General features: G+C 38.8%; 1 long non-coding RNA gene across 1 annotated transcript in view; it reads right to left on the reverse strand.

The window, feature by feature from the left end:
• Positions 1 to 21926: 21926 nt before the first annotated feature.
• The window catches only part of LOC120733983, a 28687-nt gene continuing 27670 nt past the window's right edge, over positions 21927 to 22943 (reverse strand). The window contains exon 4 of the long non-coding RNA XR_005695940.1: positions 21927 to 22764. This is a non-coding gene — a long non-coding RNA (uncharacterized LOC120733983). The remainder of the gene's footprint in view (positions 22765 to 22943) is intronic.

Here is a 22943-nt window from a genome sequence, read left to right on the forward strand (position 1 = left end):
CATTAACAAAGTCTTAATTATTCGAGCAGAGACACCACTGTTCTGTATCCTTCATGTATTAAAGACTTTACTGACAACAACCCCCCTTTAGCTGATTTATTGGTTAATAAAGATCAAATGATATTAAGAAAAACTCGGAAGATTTTCAATAAATACATTCAGCAGTAAACACAGCGCCGTCTGCAAGTAAACTTTCCTTGAGAGCTTTTCCTATGTCTCAGCTAGTAATGCCATCCGTGGCTCGAGGCATCAGAGACAATTACAATTTGGTTATATCGCTTCTTTTCTTCACCAGAGGTTCTTGCTAATTTGATGCTCTGGCGAGGAAGATCGTTGGCTTTAATACAAATCATGTTTCAATCGTTACTTGAAGACCTTAAGCCCCAGCCCGGTTCTCTGGAGGACCACAGTAATGAGGCCTGCTGGGATTTCAATCATTTTTACATCTGTTGAAAAATAAGGAGAAAAGAGAAGAGAAAAATAAAAGAGAGGGAGAAAAAAGAGAAAATCAGCCACCCACAACCCTCCCCTCCCCTCCCCACAGAAGAAAAAAAAATATTTGTTTTGAGGATTGATAATGAAAAAAATATATAAAGAGCTGCTTTTTTCTTCTACATTTGTGCTCTCAAATTTCTCCGGCCTTGACATCTCCCAGTACAGTACCTCAATGCTGAAAACTCCCCCAACAATTTCTTAAGCCCTCTTGTCTCCCTCTCCTTGTTGCAAAATAAATAAATCCGTCTGATATTTGATTTCAGACACCTCTTTATTGCACAAACGTACTCTTTCTCCCCGCCATCTGCGCCGTCTCTCAGAAAACAGTAGCTCCCCCCACTGCACAGAAACTTTACTTCCTTCCTTTTTCACACCACCCGCTCGCCTCTTTTTCATTCCCAGCTTTAATTCGCTTTAAGTTAAGGAACAAGAAACATGCAGCCTTAAGTGCCAACAGCAGTAAAGATGAGAATTAATCCTGCCTGGGAGCCTCAACACAAAATACTGTGTATTCTGTACACAAAATTAATAAATAAATAAATAATCTTAGCTCAAAACAGGTAATACCTTTTTGCAACATGTAACTTTCATTGTTCTTTTTTATTTCAGTGTTGCCATGGAGATTTTCAGAAAGTAATGTTGGCTGTGAGTTTGGAAAAAGCAACATGAGCGATGTGTAATTTATTCTCTCGTTAAATCACATTTTCCGATTTGGTGTGTGTGTCTGCTCTGACGCATGCCACACTCTGTGCCCAGAACTCTGAGATAAGTATGTGACACATGATTATGAATTACTTAGCAGCTCCATTTCACTCACAATTAAGACTCCACTAATGCATCAGTTTGAAAATATCACCGCCTTGATTACAGCAGCTTCTCAAGATTTGGTGAAGGCCAGCGTAATAAAGACAGTAGGTCTGCATACATATACCAGAAAATCAACTGAAATTCAATAAATATCATATCTTCATGACATCTTTCTGTGAATTAGGCAGCTAATTTCTGTGGAAAAACATCGTAAGATCATGTTTTCGTTCCTCACCTCACAATATTTAATTTCACTCTCTACTTTTAATGCCTGGAGTGCAGCTTATTTGGTGGGAACGTGTTTTAGGTTAGCGGGGTAAGACTGTCCCAGGTGAGGAGAAATGGCTCCGAAATCTACATTGCAAAGCAGCCGAGAGGGTTATCCACAGTCTTGCAGCACTGATGTAACGGTTACAGAGGAAGGTCCCATTTATAAAACGCTTCCTTTTTTTAGCGCTAGGAGAGTTTCGCAAAAATACACAAGTTCATTAAGAGGCTGGCATCAGTTTCAGCACATGTTCATGCATCCATCCAATCACAGGTTTCCTGTCTGCTGGTGTAAGAAGACTCTAACAACACTTTACATCATCGATGCCAACAGGTTAAAGACATCTCCCTTAATGCAAATAAGATTCTTTTCTCTCACATTATTGTCTGATTGAGCTCACCGTGCATTATTACTCTTCTCCCTAAAGTGGATTAAGGAGTTTGTCCTAATGCAGGATTTGTTGGTTCATCTATTCATTCACGATCTGATGACTTTTGTATCCATTGTGTTTATACCAGCTTGCCCTGTTTTGAGTCCATATTTTTTTTTAATTTGAGCATTAATGACAATAAAGTATTGATGGGAGTGTGGACTGGTTATCATCTGTTATCCCCTTGAATGTAATCTGTCATCTCAGGTCAAACTGTTGTGATTGTGTTGTATTTCTTCTCTGCAGTTGCATCTAACAGGAAAAAAGCATCAAAATCTGTTACTGTGTATCTGTATACAAACTGTGTTAGTGTGTACAAATAGTAAGTGAGGTATTTTCTGACTTGTTCTATCTAAAATGTTTTGATACCTGTGGCAATATCTGATCACTTGATCGTTTCTGAGAAAAATCAAATATATTTTTGAATATCAAGCTATCAGGCAGACATATCACTGAAATCTGGCTGCCGGAGCAGCCTTTGAAGCCTCCTGGCAGAGCTGCGCCAGGGAGCTCCGAGCTGGCTGCATTGAAGTTAGCGTTAACACTCCACCTCCACGGCGGATCAGAAGCTCCCTGTAGCGAGACACCTCACCTCAACGCCGCAACTTCAGAGGCAGGCCCGCCTCTACGGGTGGAAAGGACGGCTTGCTTTGCTTCTCGCAACAACACTTGTGTATGTTGCTGCTGCTTTCTGTTTGACTGATGCTTCTTCTGTGCGCGCTCGTCTGTCTTCCTGCATCAACGCTCGACTTCCTCCTCTCTCTCTCTGCCTGTCACTTTGACTTTCCAGCTTGGCCTCCCAAATGCTTTTTTTGTCCATCTCATTGCTTCTTCAGTTAGCTGACAACACTGTGTATGTTCACCTGCCAGTTTACCTTCTTAGTTGTCAGTTTGTGTGACAACCTCTCCGTTGACTTCCTCTTCACCTCTGCCTGCATTGCTCTTACTGATCTGGGTTTGACAGACGACAAAGGAAGGATTTTCATGCACGTTTTTTTTTTTTACTGCACCCATGATTTTATTTATTAAAGGACAAAAGATATCCAAATCTATCTGGCCCTATGAGAACAAAATAAGTTCCCCCTAAACCCAATAACTGTTTGTGTCACCTTTGGCAGCAAAAACTGCAATCAAGCATTTGTGATTACTGGCAATGAGTATTTCACATCACTGTGAAAGGTTTGGACCACTCTTCTTTGGAGAATTGTTTAAATCAATTTGTTTTAATGCATCTTGATCAGATTTGAATCAAGACCTTGAAGAGGCCACTCCAAAACCTTCATTTTGTCTTGTAGAGAGCAAAATTCATGAGTCGGTCAACAACAAGTCGTAGAGGTCCTGAAGCAGCAAAGCAGCCCCTGACCATCACACTTCCACCTCCATGTTTGACTGTTGGTATGATGTTCCCTTTCATGAAATGCTTCTAATGGGCGTCATATCTTCTAAAAAAGTCCAGATTTTATCATGTCAGTCCACAGAATATTTTCCCAAAAAACTTGGGGATCATCGAGATTGTTTTTTGCAAATTCTAGATGAGCCTTTGTGTTGTTTTTGGTCAGCAGTGGTTTTCACCTTGTGACTCTCCCATGGAGGCCATTTTTCCCCGTCTCTTTCTTATAGTTAAAAGATGAACTCTGACCTTAACCGAAGTGAGGCCTGCAGTTCTTTAGATGGTGTCCTGGGTTTTTGTGAGACCTCTTGGATGAGCGTTTGGCGCGTTCTCTGAGTTCTCACTGTGGTTTGCTGAAGTCTTCAACCAAAGTCATCACACTCTCACACACAATTTATCCTTCTATCCTACATACAGTAAATGTGTGCCAGCAGGAAATGTTAGTAAAGGGTGTCGTTAGCAGCAGTCAGTCTGTTCAGCTTACTCTTCTCAAAAGGTAATGTTTGTCTACGATTTATACTTTATGTGCTACAAATAATCTGAAGACAATCTGCTTTAACTTGTCTTCATACTGATGTCATTCATGAATTATTTGTACCTTTCTGTATAATAGCTGAAGTCTGGGGCTGTGAGCGGGTGACTGTTTATGAGCTGTTTGCATTTGTGTACTTGCGTATGGTACATAATGCTGTATTAATAATAATTATAATTTATAAAGCACCTGAGACCAGAGTTTACAAAGTGCCTCATCAGACAAGCAAATACAAAACGCTAAATTTAAAAAATGAGCCAAAAAGATAAAAATGAAAGTAGAGAGCAAGAAAAAAGACAAAATGCAAAATTTAAAAGAATAATATCAATATAATTAACAAATGCCTAATAAATAAATATTAATATGTACCAAGAGAAAAACACAATGAAACCAATAATGAAGAAAATCAATTCACAAGAAAACAAACGAACAACAACAACAAAAAATAAAGATAATAATAAGAGGCAACAAATAACACTTACTCTATCATATTTAATACATGAATCCTTTCATCATGAGTATGATTCCCCCCAAAAAACCTAAATTCATTTTTAAGGTATAAAATGTAAATTAAAAAAAATGCTGGATTCACGAAATGTTACAGAATAAAACTAATTTTGCAAAACTGCAAATTATGCAAATATTAATTTTATTTTTTGTCAGAAGATTAACAAACACGTTATTTTTTTAAAAAGAAAGTGAACTCTCATTCAATTATTTCAAGGTTCAGGCTTTAAAGGATCAAAAGTCTGTTAAAAATGTGATCTACAGGAAGTCACAGATTTTTCAATCCAAAGCCCTCGTGGCAAAGGTGCATGAGCAGTGAGTTATCCTTACATAAAATCTATTCGGACTCATAAACAGTGAGCAACCACCTGCTCGAGCAAACAGACAAAATGTTAAAAGATCAAGGCGACAGATACAATGGTGCGCTGTCACACCACACTTCAGAGCAATCAGCCTGACAGACAGTCAGCCAGTGAGGGTATCACAGGCTCAGGCCTTCTCCTCTGCAGTTGTCAGACACTGGATGAGTGACAACTAACCTCCCTCAGTGCCACTTATTGATCAGCCTGGGACTCTGCTGCTGCAATCCACACATGTATTGCTGTGTGTATTGACAGAGAGAGAGAGAGAAAGAGAGAGAGAGCATCACAATGAAAGCCATCACTTTGGGTTCAGAGGTCATAAATACAGTTTTTAGTAACCCCCCTTTTTTTAAATGTTCTGCTTCTACAGGTGCTGGCAGCAGGAATCTACCCGACACAGAGCTGTGTAAGAGCACATGTAGTGACACAACAACTTCATTTTCCTTGAAGTTGAATCTTTTTGGTCCTTCAAGTAAGCAGATAAATAAATTAAGAGGAATCACAAAGAATATCAAAATGAACTATTGTATAATCTTTGTTGATTGGTTCAGAGTTTCATAAGCTTTGCTTTATGTGTTTTCCCAAACAGGTTTTGGCCGGTGAGCACTTTGAGTCCTTCAGTTTATAAAATGTGCTAAATAAAGATGGCCTGACTTAATTATGATTATAAAGTTCAAGCGTTGTGGGTTCTGATCTTTTAAAGTAGCTACTTAATCAACCTTGAGGGCTGAATGATCTTTTCCTGATCCTGAAATTCAGTTAATCTGAAGCTAAAACTGTTGTACAGTCACAATCTGTATATGAAAGATGGACATAGCTACCAGCTCTGAAACGTGACACCAGCACACAAGTGTCTTAAACCAGCAGGGGGAGACTCTTTTGTTTGCAGGAAGAGATCTGATTGTATAGAAATCGATGGGAAAATGACCCATCGGCTCCTTTGATCTGTAATTCAAACCAAACTTGATGCATTTCTGGGATCACTTCCTCTATTTAACTCTTATTTAATAAAACATGTTTATTTTGTAAATGTATGCCGTGATTAGAGTCAAATAAGAAGTAAGCCTGAGTGTGTGGCTACACTGTGATTGCTAAATCATCCCGCAAGTCAAGTTTTCAAAAACTAAGATGTAGATTACGTAAAGAATTAAAAATAAAACTCAGCTTAAACACTAAAACAGAGTTTTATCAACCAGTGGGTGAATATATATTGGAAAAACCCTCTGGCTGGACACATATAGCAATTCATGCCTAAATGGAATGGGGGGTGTCCTGTAAGAAAACAGTAGCTGTCTGAAAAAGCTAAAGTAGAGGCTGAAAAAAGTGGAGGTTGGAGGCTAAATGAATCACAAAACCTGATAAAAATGTTCCAGACTGTGTCAGACATCATACACCACATCTCCTAGCGTGAAATAATTCTGGCTGGAGTCCTCAAAAAATATATTATAAGCTGAGCCATTTAGAAGCCAGTGAGTTAAAAGGTAAATGGCCTCTGTAAGGCTGGGAAAGCACTGCACAGGTATAAATTTTACCAAAACTGCTGCCAGGAAGCCAGAGCTCCCCGAAGCTAGCTCGCCGGGCTTGTAGCAGATTGTCTCACAGCCCCCTGCTTCACGTTTTTTCTAAGGCCTTTAACTCCTGGCTGCAGCAGGGGTAGCGCACTGCTAGGCCTTCTGACTCCCCCAGCAAATAATCATTATAGTGCTCCAATACTGACACCGTGTGGTCACAAATAGTACTGCATCAACTCAAAAGCTCCAGAATGATTAAGCACAGTTTCCTCTTTTATTTCCTTTGTTCTTGCTGTTTTGTTTTTTTGTCCACACCACTTCTACCCTTCATTTTTTCTACCATTACTTTCTAACAGTCGTCTTCCTTTTGACATTCTCTGTAGCTCCTCAAATGTTTCCATTCTGTGGAATTCTCAGCTGATCTTCTCTGGGCCACTAACTGCTCTCTTACATTGCTTATCCTTTTCTCATCAGAATGTTTTTCCTTTGTTATACCACCTCTTGTTATCCACCCTTCTTTAACTTTGACCCTCTACCCCCTTCCCTTTACGCCTTTCTTTCCTTTGCAAGCAAATTTTCCTTCTTTTTTTAAAAGGATTCTATTTTCTTCCTCTTTATGTCTCCCTCAGCAGAGAATGTTCTTTTCTTTTGGTTCTCTTCTTCTACTCTTTCTAACGCTCTGTGTCTCTTTTTCCCTCCCTCTTCAATTGCCTAAACTCATTGTGGAAAGTAGAGCATCTATTTATTATTAAAGAGAGTCGCTGTGTGGTGAATGGAAGAGGTTATATAAACATTTGTGCTCTCTGCACTTTGTTGCTCACTTGGTTTTACAGAACACCTGGGACCGGCAGTACCGATACCTTTACTGATAACTAACCAGGTCAGAAAAAAGAAATCATTTCCTTTTAACCTATTGGTTCTGCTGTGGCTGACAAACGCTGAGCTGAGCTTAAAATATTGTACTGCTTTACAGCTTGTGGGGAGGTATATGGTTTAAGACTTGAAATGGGAACTGAAATTTGATCAAACATAAACCAAAATCCGAACTTTATACCTTATAATTTGATTTCTTTTCCTCCAAAACCATGGAGGACAATCTTTAACAGCCTCCACTATTCTGCTTTTAGCCCACAGGAATTTGCAGGGGGGATTAAGTGGGATTGCCGGTGATGTTGCAACCATGAAGTTGGTTGACGCTTGGCTCATGGGCTGACATTGTAGTACACCCTAGGGTGTCAGATGGCACCGCAACCAGCAGTCAAATACTAGAAAGAAAAAAACCCTCCTACGTCTGTTTCTAATCATTCTGGAAAGCATGACTAGGTCAAGCAAAGGTTTGAAGGAACATTTATCGAGACCTTGAATCTTAGATTCATTACCCAGTGTTTTATTTTCATGTTGTTTCATGCAGGTCACATGAAGCAGAACAGCTGGTAAACAAAAACATGTCATTCAGTCCACTTATATTTTCTCTTCCAGGATAACTATTGCCTTTGCAATGTGACAAAAAATTAACACGTCCAACACACAAACAAAAAAAGCTGAAAATTGTCCACAAACCTTTGGCCAATTAGTATAGTGCGCACACTGAAATACTACAATAAAGCTGTGGTCACACACTGAATTCCCAAATTGACCAAGAAGCATTAAGAATCATGTGTTTGCTCAGTTGCATGAAGGTGTGTAGATGGTCGGGGTTGAATGGGTTCAAACAGATATTTTTAAAGTAAAAATGATAAAATTCTAATAATAGATAACTAGTAGTTGTATCCTAAAATATATTTAGGATTGTAGCTAAATAGCTAACCTATCCTATTCTGTTAACAAACGAAAAACAAAGGAAAACAAAAAAATAGTGTAGTGAACTTGTCTTTGTGATTTCGCTTATTGTGGTGGTTTGATTTCAGCAGCTTTTATCTGTGGTTGTATTGTTTTCTTCTGCACTGTGCTTTTACTGACTTTTGTCTCATATCAAAGCAGTTTTATGTACAGATAAAATGTGTTCTATCTTATACACTCTCTTTCATCCAAAAGGGAGCTTTTATATCTTTGAATGTGGTGGTCATGTGCCAATATGGCCACAAGAGGGAGCTAAAACTCCACAAACGATTGAGAATTTTCTTCTTTGTCTCACAGCAGCTGATAAATCAAATAATTCATCAGGAACTTCGACTTTTCTAAAAGAGCAAACTAATATTTGGTGCAGGCAAAAATGACAACCTTTATTGAAATTTTTATTGTTCAAATATCAAACAAATGGATAAAATCTTGACTTTTTTCTGGCATTTGTTTTACAGAAAAGTCACTGATCAAGGTTTTTAAATCTTACTCCCATGCAGATCTGATTTAATGGTCATAACTGAAAGGCTTTTTTTGATGCCTGTGTTTCTCTGAACCCTTTTCTACCATCCTGAATGTTTGCAGAAAGAAAAGTTCTCCTTGATACCAACAGGAGGCATCAAATACTCTGGTATAGGCCTAAGAAAACTGTCTCAAAGGTGCAGTCCTCCTATGAGGTATGTCTAGCAGCATTAGCATCCAGGTCCTAGCACCTGCAGATAGTTTGCCATATATGATATTTGACCTAAATGGTGTATCATTCTAACATGGTTTAATCAGCTACGTGATTACAGAATCCAGTGCACACAATCTGTGCATGTACTGCACCTGCACAATCACGGCTTGGTTGTTGGACTGAGGGTATTTGGTTGAATTAAGTTGCACAGTGTCATAGTGCTTTATAAAAAGCAGTAATTAAGTAAGTAAAAGGGTATTAAAGGTGTACAATTTTGTGTCAATCTCATAATTTGTCAGTGAAGATGTTCAACTAAAAAATTTGCTGTTAAAAACTGTTAAACAGACACTGAGAAGACTAATTTGGACTTTTCAGACAGGCATGTGGATGCTGGTGTGTTTGTGTGTGTGTTTACACTGTGACCTTTCCTTCCTGTGAAAGCAGTGGGCAGTCTGTTACCCAGAGTCCCTAGCGGGGCCAGCTGTCAGGGCCTCCATCCAGTCCAGCGTTTTTCAGCTCAGACTGTGGGAAAGTGGGAACCCCAGCGAGTCCCATAAGGTTTGCTAATATCTAACAACTGCCTTCCTTTCTCATCCTGCTTCCCGCACCAAACGGCTAAAAATAATGCTCTGGCCATGGATTTCCCGCTTTGTCCCAAAATACAGCAGTGACATCAAACATGTTCTTTTGGAGATTTTACTTCCAAATTTTTCTCTCTCTAAGCTTTGATGTTGTCATTTCTGTTGCTTAGCTAGAATCCTATTTAAACTTTAAACTGTATCCAAATGATGCACTTCTACGTGCACAGATTTTCATGCACCATGAAAGGAGGTGCATGCACAATGAAACAAATAATGCATTTTATTAGTTGTGAGTGAGTTCCTCACCTTGCAGACAAAGTTAACCTAAACATTAACCACACCAGGTTGTGGCGGATCTCCAGAGCAAAACGAGATATGGCGCTCCCAGCTGCGGTCTAGGATGGTGGAGCTGGAGTTTGTCCCACTGTCCTATACATGATATTCTCTGGGGAAGCAGCTGAATTATATCAAGAACTGCCACAACAGCTACCTGGCCAGTGGGCCAGCTGGCAGTAAAGACAACAGGGAAAGAAACCTTGTCTGACGGGTCTGCAGTGACTGAACTCTCAAAATAAGAGGCAGTTGTCTGATTACAAATGGTAGCATTGTTTTAGATGGAGGAAGCAAATACAAATAGTCCCATAAATATAATTTTAATATAAATATATTTACAGCTTTCTAAAAGTTTCTTCACAGTTTGATGTCCCAGTCCCCTCATAATGTCCCAGTTTCTATGCTTTATGGTTGAAATATTCTAAGACTAACCCAACTTGGCTGGATGGATAGATGAATGGATGGTTGGTTGCATGGCTGCCTGAGTACACACAGCACTTAACCCCATCACTGAATACCACACCACATCAGCAGAAGGCCATTACTGTTCAGGAAATATGCTGAATTATTCAATCACTTCCTCTCTGCATTCTCTACAGGATGCAAAGTGTTGCAAGAAAATCACAGTGTGTGTGTGTGTGTGTGTGTGTGTGTGTGTGTGTGTGTGTGTGTGTGTATGTGTGTCTTTGTATTGAAGTGCTCACAAAGAGTGTGAGTGCAATCAAATTCTTGTCATGAACTACATTAGGTCACCTTCTTGCACCAAATTGAATCAGAATATACAATAGTAACGTCTAATGTTATATTAAAAATACAAAAACTCATGTTTTACAATATTTGTACTGGAAAAAAGACACATAATTTGCAGCTTTAGCATATTATGAATGTGTTTTTTATTTATAAAGTATACTTAGATCGATGAAATTGGTTTTATATCACAGCATTTTTACATAATCTAGTATAGACAAGCCACCTTTTTATCATTACTGTATATATCACTGTCATATCACTGTCACTATTTAAATGGACTTGACTTTAAAAGCTCAGATTGAGTCGTTGCTGTTAAACGATTAGTTACTATTTTCCATACGTATATTTTTTACATAAGCTGAAGAAAAATTCTGCCTATTTAGATGAAAATGAGGAAAACATTTTAAAATTCCCATTTGCGGAGGAACTGTTGAAACCTGTACTTTCTGAAAATAAATGGAATTGTTGTTTCTAGGACTGCATTTATCCACAGTTAGTTTTCCAGGTATGAAATGTCGTCTCGACATCTGTTTCCTCCTACATATAAACACTTGTGTTTTGCGGTTGTGGTTTTTGCTTCGCAGTTTTGTTCTTAACAAGCCCCACCGTTTTTTGGTATTTCTGTTACTCGACCAAACAAAGCAAACCAGTCTCATGTGTGCCTTCAAAAAGGGGGTGGGAACATTTCTGGAGCAAATGGGTTGTCTTAGTCCTTGAACACAGCTGCATCTGGACTCCACTGGGTCAGCAACGCGCATCTGCAAAACGAATGGACAGACATTCTTGTTGATGCTGACTGGCTGGCTGTGCTTTGAGAACACAAAAACTACATGGAAACCTAAACGGTCATTAAGCCATCTTGAACTGAACACATTTCTGAAAAACTGGGGGCTTTGGAGCCCTGGCCGTCCCCCGCCTCTCCTCTACCATTTCCCTGCATCATGGTTTGATGAAAACATCTGAATGAGAACCCAGCCACTCTGAAGTGCACCAGAAAAAAGCTGAAGACAGGACTAGGCATGAAAGAATGAGTGTGGGAGGATGGGATGGACGTGGATTCCAGAGAGGAGGGAGATGAGTTTTGTCATCCCAGCAGCAGAAACAGGAAGTGAGTTAAAACCTCTCGCTTGACCTCCAGACCTCTGCAGATAACATTCCCACCCTCCCCCATCTCTGCAGCTGTGTGAAGCCCTCCCTTGCTCCCTAAATCTGACTCTCCCACTTGTTTCCTGTAAATCACTACAACTCCATCAGTCTCCTCTGATAACGGTCTCCTTGCCAAAGCATGACTTAAAATGAATCAGCCAGTTTGTTTTTAAAATCATATTGCTTAGGTTGTAAAGTTTTATATTCATCATGGTATTTTTGTGTGGATACATTGCAGTCAGTAAGTCAGCTTCTATTTTATGGCCGTTTTACAACTTTACCACAAGTTTTGATAGATAAAATCTAGAACAGTTTCTCCTATGCACCGATTCCTAACAGCTGGCAGATACAAGTCGAACAGGCCTGATGGACCCCACAGGATCATTGCAAGATAAACTCTGAACCCCTTAACCCTTTAAGACCTACCATAGAACCAAGTCCGCCAGAGCTTATATTATATTTTTACATGCTGTAGTGCCATTTTTGGGAGCATTTCAAGTTGATATACATCAATACAACCATTATAGCCCAAATTTTAATAATATATATGCATTAAGTGTACAGTAATTACATAAATTGCAAAAAAAGTGCAATAAACTGCCAAAAAATTGAAAATCATTTTTGTTTTTTTAACATATATTTCTAATTAGAGAAATTTAAGAGGCTTATCCCTCAAAACTGTACAAAAAAGTTGCACAAAATAGTTTCCCACCACAGGAAATTTATTTTGAGTGTCTTGATAGTTTTATTTTTGAAATTCACCAATTTTTATATACTGCAGGAAAAACGAAAATAAATGTTATAATGCAAATTTGCAAAAAAACAGAATATGCATCAAAATAAACTATTTCCAGCAGTGCAATTTGAGTCCTAAGCATCCCAGAAGCGACACAGAAAGTCATAAAGTCAAACATAACTTTTAAAAACACCAGTATAGGCTCATAAGGCCCTGATGGTAAAAAACTACATTTCTGCAAAAATGACGTCACTTCCGGTTTTGGGCAGGTCATGGCGGAAATGTGATAGTTCGCGCTGATGAACGTAGTGTTACGAACAGCTGATCGGATCGGCAAAGCGTGTTTCTGGAATATTATGTTTTTGTTGCTGCAAACGCTTTTTATGCAATTTTTGCAAAGCTAAATGTGGAAGGAAACCGTGACCGAGGACAAGCTGATGACATAAGATGTTAGTATAACTCCTCTGGTTTCATATGCAAAGAAAAAAAATTGCGCTAGCCTACGTGGTTGCAGTGCTACCTGGATTTAAAAATAGTTACGCTAAACGACCGGCTTTAAAGGGTTAATGTAAACTCACCTGCCACTTGTATTCGGTTGTTGATACAATAATAATAAGTTGCAGGATATTTAAAGCTGCGCACTCATTTGTAAGTTTATGAGGTGCACTGAAACTAGTGATGCAACAGTCCTGCAATAACTTTTTAACATTTTAGAGAGGCACTGATTCGATTTAATGGGCCTTTTAGAGTCTGCAGCATGCAGTGCTGTTAAATTATAATGCATAATACTGAGAACTGTTTCTGCTATTCAGTGTACCCATTACTGCTGTAATTGGAGTGGACAAAATATTATAGAAAACAGAGAGGCAAAAGCTCACTTGAGATTGATTTTTCGGAATGAAGGCAGGGATATGCGAACGGGAGGACTCACTATTCTTTGGAGCATTGTGGGGTTTTTTTTGTTTTTTTTTAAGAAAGTGATTTAAGATATAGGATGAGGGGTTTGTGCTGGCCAAGTTTTGATAGTGTCAGTACTTTTTAAACCTTTGGCTCTTCCTCTCATTGTGAAACAGAGCTCATTAGCACACATACAGTAATGGGGAACGTGGGTTTATACCATCATGAGACAGATTAGTTTGAACATACTGGTGATGTGGTGCTGTAAGAGTAGATCTGTTTGGAACAGAAGAAAGAACTACATGTCCAGACATTTGATGGGCATACAAGCTTATCCAAAAGCTGCTTAAAGTATCTGTGAAACTGAACTAAAAGTCAGGAGCCTTAAAGGAGAGCCGCTTGTTACGGGGCGGAGGCTGTCCCAATGTCACACCAATTTCGCCTAAGAAATTGTGTTTTAAAAAGGTTCGTGTGCCGCAATCCTGAACTCACAGAGGCTGCAGAGCAGAACCAGTACGCTGTGGACTACACGGGCAGCATATTATTTCTCTATCATTTGTCACACACTATTACCAGAAGTATTCATTTTATCTGCATTCACACTAATATGAACTTGAGTGGAATCCTTCTCTTATTCCATATGGTTTAATAATGTTGGTGGATTCTTTGCAGCTAGAACAGCCTCAGCTATTCTGGGAAGGCTTTCCACGAGGTTTAGGAGTGTTCATGGGAATATTTGACCATTCTTCCAGAAGCACATTTGTGAGGTCAGACACTGATGTTGAATGAGAAGGCCTGGCTCACAGTCTACGTTGGCTCCCAAAAGTGTTCAGTCAGGTTGAGGTGAGGACTCTGTGCAGGCCAGTCAAGTTCTTCCAACTTGCTCATGCATGTCTTTATGGACCTGTGCACTAGTGCTATGATGTTATGCTTTAGAATCTAGCAGCATGTTTTAAACAGGATTTGATGCTTTGCATTGCACTTCGTAATGTAAAGCTTGGATGCAGCTGCTCAGACATGTAAACCATGAAGCTCTCTGAAGGCCACATTAAGTTTGGAGGTCTGTAGAAATTTTCTGATTTCACATGGCATACCACTTCATGGCTGAGTTACTGACATTTTTAATTGCCTGCACTTTGTGAAATATTCCACAGTCAGCTGTTAGTGGTATTATAAAAAAAATTCACAACCGGCATTGCTGCATGGTTGGCATCCTATCACGGTGGCATGCTGGAATTCACCGAGCTCCTGAGAGTGACCCATTCTTTCACAGATGTTTGTAGAAGCGGTTTGCGTGCCTATGTGCTTGATTTTACACAACTGTGGTCATGAAAGTGATTGGAACACCTTGTTTCAGTGATTTGGAAGGGTGGGTGGATACCTGCTTTCATGTGCACACAGTTGTGCTTGTGTCTACGTGCCCTCTACAACATCACCGCAAATGAATTCTGCGGTAAATGTTGTTCAGATTGACATAATACAAGAATTTATCCCTTGTAGTGCAGTATCCTTATACATTTTTTTCCTTGCCTTCCTCCAATCATGCCATCTACCTGTGCAAATACCAGTTTTCCTACAGGAGCTTTCACACGTGTGCAGCTCAAACACTCGGAAAAGCCACAGCTTAACCTCTTGTCTTTTCCAGCCTCCCAGCCAGCATCTAAGCCATCTGAATCCATTTTGTGACTTGAGTCATATCATAACAGACCTTGGCCACAATCGGAGCAGAACTGTTAATGTTTTCCACAACATTAACATTACTTATTGTTCCATTATCAAAAGTTATGTTGGGAAGTGTAAACACAACAACAAAAAATCGTGTGCATGTATAATTTGATAATAAACACCAGCGACAGCGAATATAGGCACATAAGGTTCATGCAAAAAATGAGCTACAGCTTTGATTTTCCAGCGATCACCACCAAGCAAGACACTGATTCCTTCATCGCATCCCAGGCTGCTGTTCTGAAGCCGACCCTGGCCTCTAACCTTCATTCATTTGCATTACTCTTCTTGTGCTGGTCAATTGACAGCTATAAACCACAGTGATGAATCTGTGTGAGGCCAGTCTCATCTATCTAAGTGATGGCACTTAGTCGTTGCAGAGCTACAGGCTCTTTCGTGTAAACACACAAGAATGGTTTGTCGAGTGATTGACAGCTGTATGGGCTTTTGATAGACAGCCGGTTTTGTTCTTGAGAGGTCATGAGACCGACTCCTAGGGTGCACCGGGACAGCAGCTCCATTCGAACAACAGCGAAGATTCACTAGTTGGAGAGGGTAGGGGGTCGGGCAACGTGGGGGATAGCTCCTCACCTCTGGACGCCTACTGCTTCACCAGTAGGGTCAGAAGTCACAAATGGAAGTGGCATCACTCATCAGCCTGTCTCATCACTGGAGTGTAGCAAGAAAGCTTTAGTAAATGGAAAAACACTCATCTATTCCTTGAAAGTCATTCTTATTGCTTGCCTGGTGTGTTTTGTAACAATTAACCATATGTTACAAAACACACTGTTTGATTCATGCTGTTGTTTCAGGTATGGTCACAGTTTTTACTCTATTTGTCATATTATTCTACTAAAACTTATTCTTTATGTTGGAGAGTGTTAATGAGTAACAGGTTTTGAGCCTGAGGTCTGTACAGTATCAATTTAATTTCTTTAAATTGTATTATCTTTTGCAAAGTCCCAATTTGATTATGCTGTGGCTCTTGGTTTATTGATTTTAAACTAAAGTTATAGAGGAGACGCATTTTTCAGGCTCTTACTTTTATTCAGCTGCGTGCCAAACTGCCTTCGCTTTTATTCTTAATAAATATAGAACATAACTGGCAGTAAAGCCAGACATACTGACCTTGATTAAAGTCAGTGCCTGATGAATGGAAAAAGAAATGAAGATACGCAAGCAACTGTGCATATAAAAAGTTAGATGCAGTAACCTAAGAACATTTATAAATGGGAAAATGTAATTTCTTGCCCAACATCACTTTGCTTTGCTACTTTCCGGTTATAAGAAGTATTAACAAAGTATTGTGTTACTGGTTGCACTGTAGACTTATTTAGGCAGGGAATCACAGCTGCTACCTTGGGCCATGTGTGATAAATGATCGGTGCTCCAACCAAGAAACAAACTCTGAATCTAAAAAATTAAGCCAAAGTCACCTAAAGCCTCAGTTCTCCTAATGGACACTGGAAGCTGAGTCAGTCCTCATAGACCACTATGTTAGAAATGGCCAATTTCATCAATAAAATGAAAATGTAGAATCCTGTGGACAATAATAAAGTTTGTCTTCTGGTTATAGCCTGTCCAAAAAGTATGTCCTCCAGATTTGGTCATTTTTGGTTTTTTGATTCACCTTAAAGAGTCCTAATGGTTTCAAACATGAACTAGACACATTTATAAGAGGATCTGTCCTGGAAATTACCCAAAGTTGCAGTTGCACATAACAGGAAATTCTCCTCATCCGGGGTTCACACTCTCACTACTGGAATACTTGGTTTAGATAAGGATACAGCCTGGATAGACCAATGAACCGAAATTACACATGAAGCTGGCTCTACTCTCTCATGGGCTCCATCAGGCACTATGTAGATTTATACTACAAAGCTCTTAGGCCAGGAGTGGCCTAAGAGCTTTGTAGGAGGGCCGGTGTCCTGCAGGTTTTAGATCTCACCTTGGATCAACACACCTGAATCACATGATTAGTTCGTTACCAGGCCTCTGGAGAACTTCAGGACATGTTGAGGAGCTAATTTAGCCATTTAAATCAGCTGTGCTGGTTCAAGGACACATCTAAAACCTGCAGGGACACCGGCCCTCGAGGCCTGGAGTTGCCCACCCCTGTCCTAGGCTAATATAGTGTCTGCATCTGATCAGACTACATTGGGTAATGGCTTTTTCACACACAGCTACATACATTACAATTGCTAATATTGAGAAGGGCTGCAGTACAATTGAGAAAGGCTTATGTCCTGTGGCATAGGGCTCATGGTTTGTGCTTCACCATACTCTGATGTAGTGTTATGTGCGGCCCAAAAATGGCTTCCGTAATCTAACAATGAGCCCCAGGACATGAAGAAAACTTGTAGGTGAGGTGGTTTGTTGTAAAGTAACTGCTGCAAAACATTTGTATCAGTGAATAAGCACTAAAATTATATAGCATACTTGCGTCCCTTTTACTAATTGAGTCAGAAGTCACAGAAAAAAGTGCAAAAGTGACAGACGTTTATCTGCGCTGGGTAAATAAAAAGGCTAATGAAAAAGAAAATGGACCAAAAAAGGCAAGAGGCGTGGACTGTTGCACTCAGTGATGGGACTAAACCATTAACCCTCTGTGGGTTAGCTGACTGTCAGGCTACCAGGTCAGCACTGCATATCGGTGCCTAGAGCCAGTGAATGGGTTTATTATTTTATTATTGGTAAGAGCTTGTGGAGCGAAATGCTCATGCATATTTAATTTACTCTATCACACTTTTATTACACACACACACACACGCACACACTACAGAAAAACTGAAGTGTTTATTTATACGAATAGCATGCTTTTATGTATGTTTGCGTCAACATGGTGGTTGTGTGTGTATATGTGAGTCCAGAGGAAAGAGTGCAAGGTGTAGATCATCTTTAATGTGATGATGAACTGCTTTTTCCCCCCCAAGGCTGCAAACACACGCACACAAATACACACATATACACACATATACACAAAAAAACATGCATGCTCCCATTCTAACCTAGTAATCGCATCCCCTCTCTGTTTACGGGCACATGTCTTATATGAAAACACACAAACACACACATCTGTATTCACTGCTCTGGGAAGCCATTAGTGTGACCCAGCCTTGATTACTTATTTATAAGTAAGTAAAGTGAGGGGAGTGCAGTACTGGGGTGGGATCCTCATTTTTAAAACGTTTGTTTGACTTCACCCAGATCTCACCACAGCTGATGCTATCATTTCTAACAATGTCAGCAAAACAAAGAAATGCATAAAATGTCATCTGTGATATTGTGACATTGTTTGATTGTGTATGACAAAAAGTTAGCAATTCTCAGGTGAAGCATAAAACTACCTGATAGTTTAACTTCTGCCATTTTTTTTTTTACTATAAAAATATATTTTAAAACAAATATTTGGTATCTGCTGTTTTCCAGCAGGTCACATTTTAACAGTGGTCATATTGCTGTTTTCCAGCAAATTCTGACTAGAGTTAATATCATTTTGATATTTGTTCTGGCTGATTTCTCTAGTGGCGTGAAACTATGACAGCACACTGATATGGCAATAGACTGTATATTGTTTCTTTTTTTATGATACAATATTGTTACACCATAAAATATTTTTCAGTGAACATGCAGGAACACTACCTCTGCTTCATAACTCTTGCCAGTTATCAAACTAATGCAGAGAATGAAAGTTAACTAACTTACAGCAGAACAAGTGACTATCACTGGAGAAAAATGCAAAAACAAAGCACAAAGCAAATAAAAGTTTAACCACAGCCTTTGACTCAGTTGAACACTCCTGCACTATCTTGAAACCACAGATGATACTTGCTCCTCCCCTGCCAGATTCAGCCGTGGTGTTCCTCAAGGCTCTATCCTTGGTCCACTTTTCAGCTGCCTCTCAAGCAGGTCATTCATGTCCATAATCTTGTCCAGCACAGCTCTGCAGGTACACATTTATCAAGATTTATCAAAAGCTGTTTCATAAATTCCTGAAACTCAGTGATGATTAATCTAATTTCTACCAAAAATTCTGCAACCCTGGCTTACAGTAAGCTTAGTTCATCGACCAAAATTGTCAAGCAGTCTACTCATAACATGGTAGTAATTTTTGACACTGACCTTTGTTTCTATGCTCAAGTAAAAAATGTTATCCAGTCATGCTTCTGTCAGCTTTAAAAAAAAAGTCCAAAAGTCATTCTTGCCTGTTTTTCTGTAGGGTAAGCACTTAGGGAACATTTACCCTGCAATAAAGACTATCTCACCTGCTATGGGCAGGCACCATAGCTAACCTAGCTAAGCTCTCTAAATACCTCCAAAATGTAATCTCGCATCTTGTTCTTTAACCTCCTAGGACCTGGCGTCCACATATGTGGACATCACATTTTGGGTTATTTAGACTAAAATACTTAATTTTGATCTACAAGGGCCTGATATCCACTTACAGGACATTATATTGTAACTGTTCTATCGAAATTTTAAACGAATATCCTTATATGTGGCTCTCATTTTTCTTAGAAACAAAAATCATGTAAAAAAAAAAATCTGGTAATTCTTTGTTTTTACATTCATCAGGTCCCAATCAGCCCAAATATCAAAGAGAAATTAAAAATGCATTTCGTGGAAGAGTTTGGGTCTTAGGAGGTTAATCTGCATGTGTTTGAACGAGGGGAATGTGATATACACATACAATTTCACCACATTATTTAAAATAAATTTGTAATAATTATATTTCTGACAATAATGCATTTTTCTAAAAATATTTTTATTACCTGTAAATGGATTTAGATGTGTGTATGTTTCTAATTTATGCAACTTGTGATTGTACTGCTGCTTTTCTTGACAAGGGCACTCAAATCATTTTTTTTCCTGGTTAATAAAAGTTAAATAAATAAATGATATACAGTGACACAAATGTAACCACAAAAGTAGCCTAGGTAGTGTTTTCAGTTTAAATAAATAAATAGCATCATTCATGCATGCCATCTATTTCCTTGTACTTACCAGTCTGTCACATCAACACAGACACTCACACTATGAACTAACTAACTGAACTAACTCCTCCCAGGAACCCAGAGTACTCATGCAACCCATGCAAACATGCTCCACAGGTCCTCCTAGACAGGTCCTGGCTAAATATTGGTTCTGAACCCAGGAGGCAACAGTGCTAACCATCGCACCCCCCTATGTACTTTTGGTCATGCATCACCAGCTGCCTTCCTTCCTTTTTTTTGGGGATATTTTGAACAGTGCTTTGTTGGAGATTGTTGAAGAAGCTTCTTTTTGATGTTGTGCTCAATCATATGATTTTATTTCACATTAAAATTTATACTGGTATTATCAACAATGATATGGATTATCCCTAGTTAAAGCACAAAGGTCTGACAGCTTCTTAAGCAGTTTAAAGTAAAAATAACAATTATAATAATAGTAGTTTTTAATATTTTATGCTTCACTGATGACATGGAAAAGTTGCAGAAATAAAAGACTCATTCATAGCACGCAGTTCTTATTTTGAAATTCTGTTTATTGGTTCATCTTTAGCCAGGAGGGCAGCAGCAGCCACACCACACTGAGAGGAGCAAAAAAAAAAAAACAAAACTCAAAAAATAAAGATGACAACAAAATCTGTGCCTTTATCTCTGACAACTGTAAAATAAATACATCTCAACACCATCCTCACGATTAATGTCAGCGCCATTGTTGCAACCATTTAAATAAATATCCATGAAGCAAAAATGGCAAAGAAACAAAGTGTGAAAAGCATAATGTTCCATATATAATATATTCATTTAAGATAAATTTCTATATATATTTGTTCCATATACTCTCCTTAAACTCTTTTGCAACATATAAGATGCCAATTTGTACCAAAAGCGATGCTTGCTAAGACACGAGGAGAAGTGTAGTGGTTATAGTGGCAGCCTGCGTACGTACAGCATCACACAGGTTCAGACATGAGCTCCGGCCCTGAGGGCGGACAATGTTGGAAATGTTTAGGATTTTAAACTGGAGCACTTTATTTATTACATACAGATGCACACGCCATGCAGCATGGGGGAGTCACTATTTCAAGATGTTAATTCCCTCAAATGACTGAAAAAAGGTGTTTGAAATGACAAAAACAGTCCTCCATTTCTATTATGCAGTAAAAATGGTGCCTTACTCAGGTTTACTGACACCAGTGCTGTTTCTATTACAATTATCTAGCTAATTAGCTCTCATTAGCTCTTGTCACTATACTGAGGTTTTTAAAACGTTTGACTCGTACCCCACCCATAATGCATTGCTTATGCCTCTGTGTGTATCTGTTGTACATACAAAAGACTGCATACTGTAGAGATTATGATTGGATAGTTGTCACTGCAAAGATATTAAAGCTACTCTGAACACAGGTGAAACAGTTAGCTAAAAAACAAGTGCAATATCATCCCGATAGAAAAAACAATCCAGATAGAAATAAATGTTCCCCAAGTCATCTTCACAAGCACCAAAGATCTGACTGAAGTCGCTCAGCCAGGGTTAAAGGAGACAGTGTGCGCATCTGTGTGGAAACCCATCAGAAACTCATGTCCACAGTGATGCAGCTGAATATGAAATGGTTTCCATTTTGAAAGTTTTACACTCACACTATTGTTTTCAGTCAGGATTTTCTGTTGCCTTTGAAGCATTGTTGTTCACAGAGATGCATGCAAGGTAAAATACGCCAGCTATCAATCAAACAAACAGTTCCTTGAAAAGCTCACTTTCATGACACTGCCAATTTTCAAGCAATTTCTAATATCTTTTCATTAAGAAGCTAAAACTGGCAGTTGCGATGAAATGTTGGGTAACTTTTCAGATTCATTAGCATTAAGGTGGACATGTTAACCCTGGTGATTTGCTTAACGAATATCAAACATGTCAACTGTTGTTTTTCTTGTTTGTTTGTTTTTTGGATGCCAATACTTTGAACAGTAATAACCATGGAAAAAGGTGGAATATTAAAAAAACAATGAGAGAAAAGTTCATATTTAAACTGAGTGTGTCCTCCACAGTTGCCAACCCATCTATCAAAGTGGAACCTGTGACGAGACCAGAAACATTTAGGGCAACATTTGCACTTCCCAATGCATTGGTGAAGGCCCGAAGACATTTAAAGAAGACATGTTACACATTTCTGTTGCATAATCCTTATAGGCCTAAAGCATAGGCTTCAGACTGCTCTAAATATTCACTTCTTTACAGTTTATTTTACTCTTGGCTCTGCATGATGTCAGTATGGTCACCAAAGCCCTACCCTGTTTCTATCCAAGTCTTTTGTTTGTGACGGACAGCCAATCAGAAGAAAGTTGAAGACTTTCAGTTACCACAGCCCAGTGTAAGATAAATAAGGATTAATTTAAACTCATTCATGCAAAGTTGGTATAATCTAAGGAATTAGCATAATAGGTCCCCTTTAAATTTACACCTTTAGTTCCAAGGCACCTTATTAGCAGTAGTTCAGTAGCAAACCCTTGACAAGTCTTCAATTCCCTCCAGTCTAAACTATAAAATGTTGTTAGCACATCTAATGTTAGAAATGGTTACTTGTTCTGTGATAAAGTCATTAACAGCCTTCGGCTGTTTGCAATCCACTGCCTCACTTTCCTTTTATGACAATAATAACAGTTGCTATTTGAAAACATTCACAGATTGCATGAATGATTGTCCCCTAATCCTGATGCATGATTTGGATTGTCTGCTTCAGAAATTTGCAAAAATTCCTCAACCTCCTTTAGAGATTCATCTTTAGAAGCTCTTTCTTTCAGATTTTTTTTTTTTTTTTATTATTATTGTATAGAACCAATTTGTGCAGCAGTGACTAATGTATGTAACTATAATTGCACTGGTTCTATACATCTATCTGGATTGTTAAATAACCCCTTTGAAATCCAACATACTTTTTAAAAATGCTAATGGGGAGTAATTTTGCATTG

The sequence above is a fragment of the Simochromis diagramma genome, unplaced genomic scaffold (genome assembly GCF_900408965.1).
Source record: "Simochromis diagramma unplaced genomic scaffold, fSimDia1.1 OVJJ01000216.1, whole genome shotgun sequence".
Taxonomy (NCBI): domain Eukaryota; kingdom Metazoa; phylum Chordata; class Actinopteri; order Cichliformes; family Cichlidae; genus Simochromis; species Simochromis diagramma.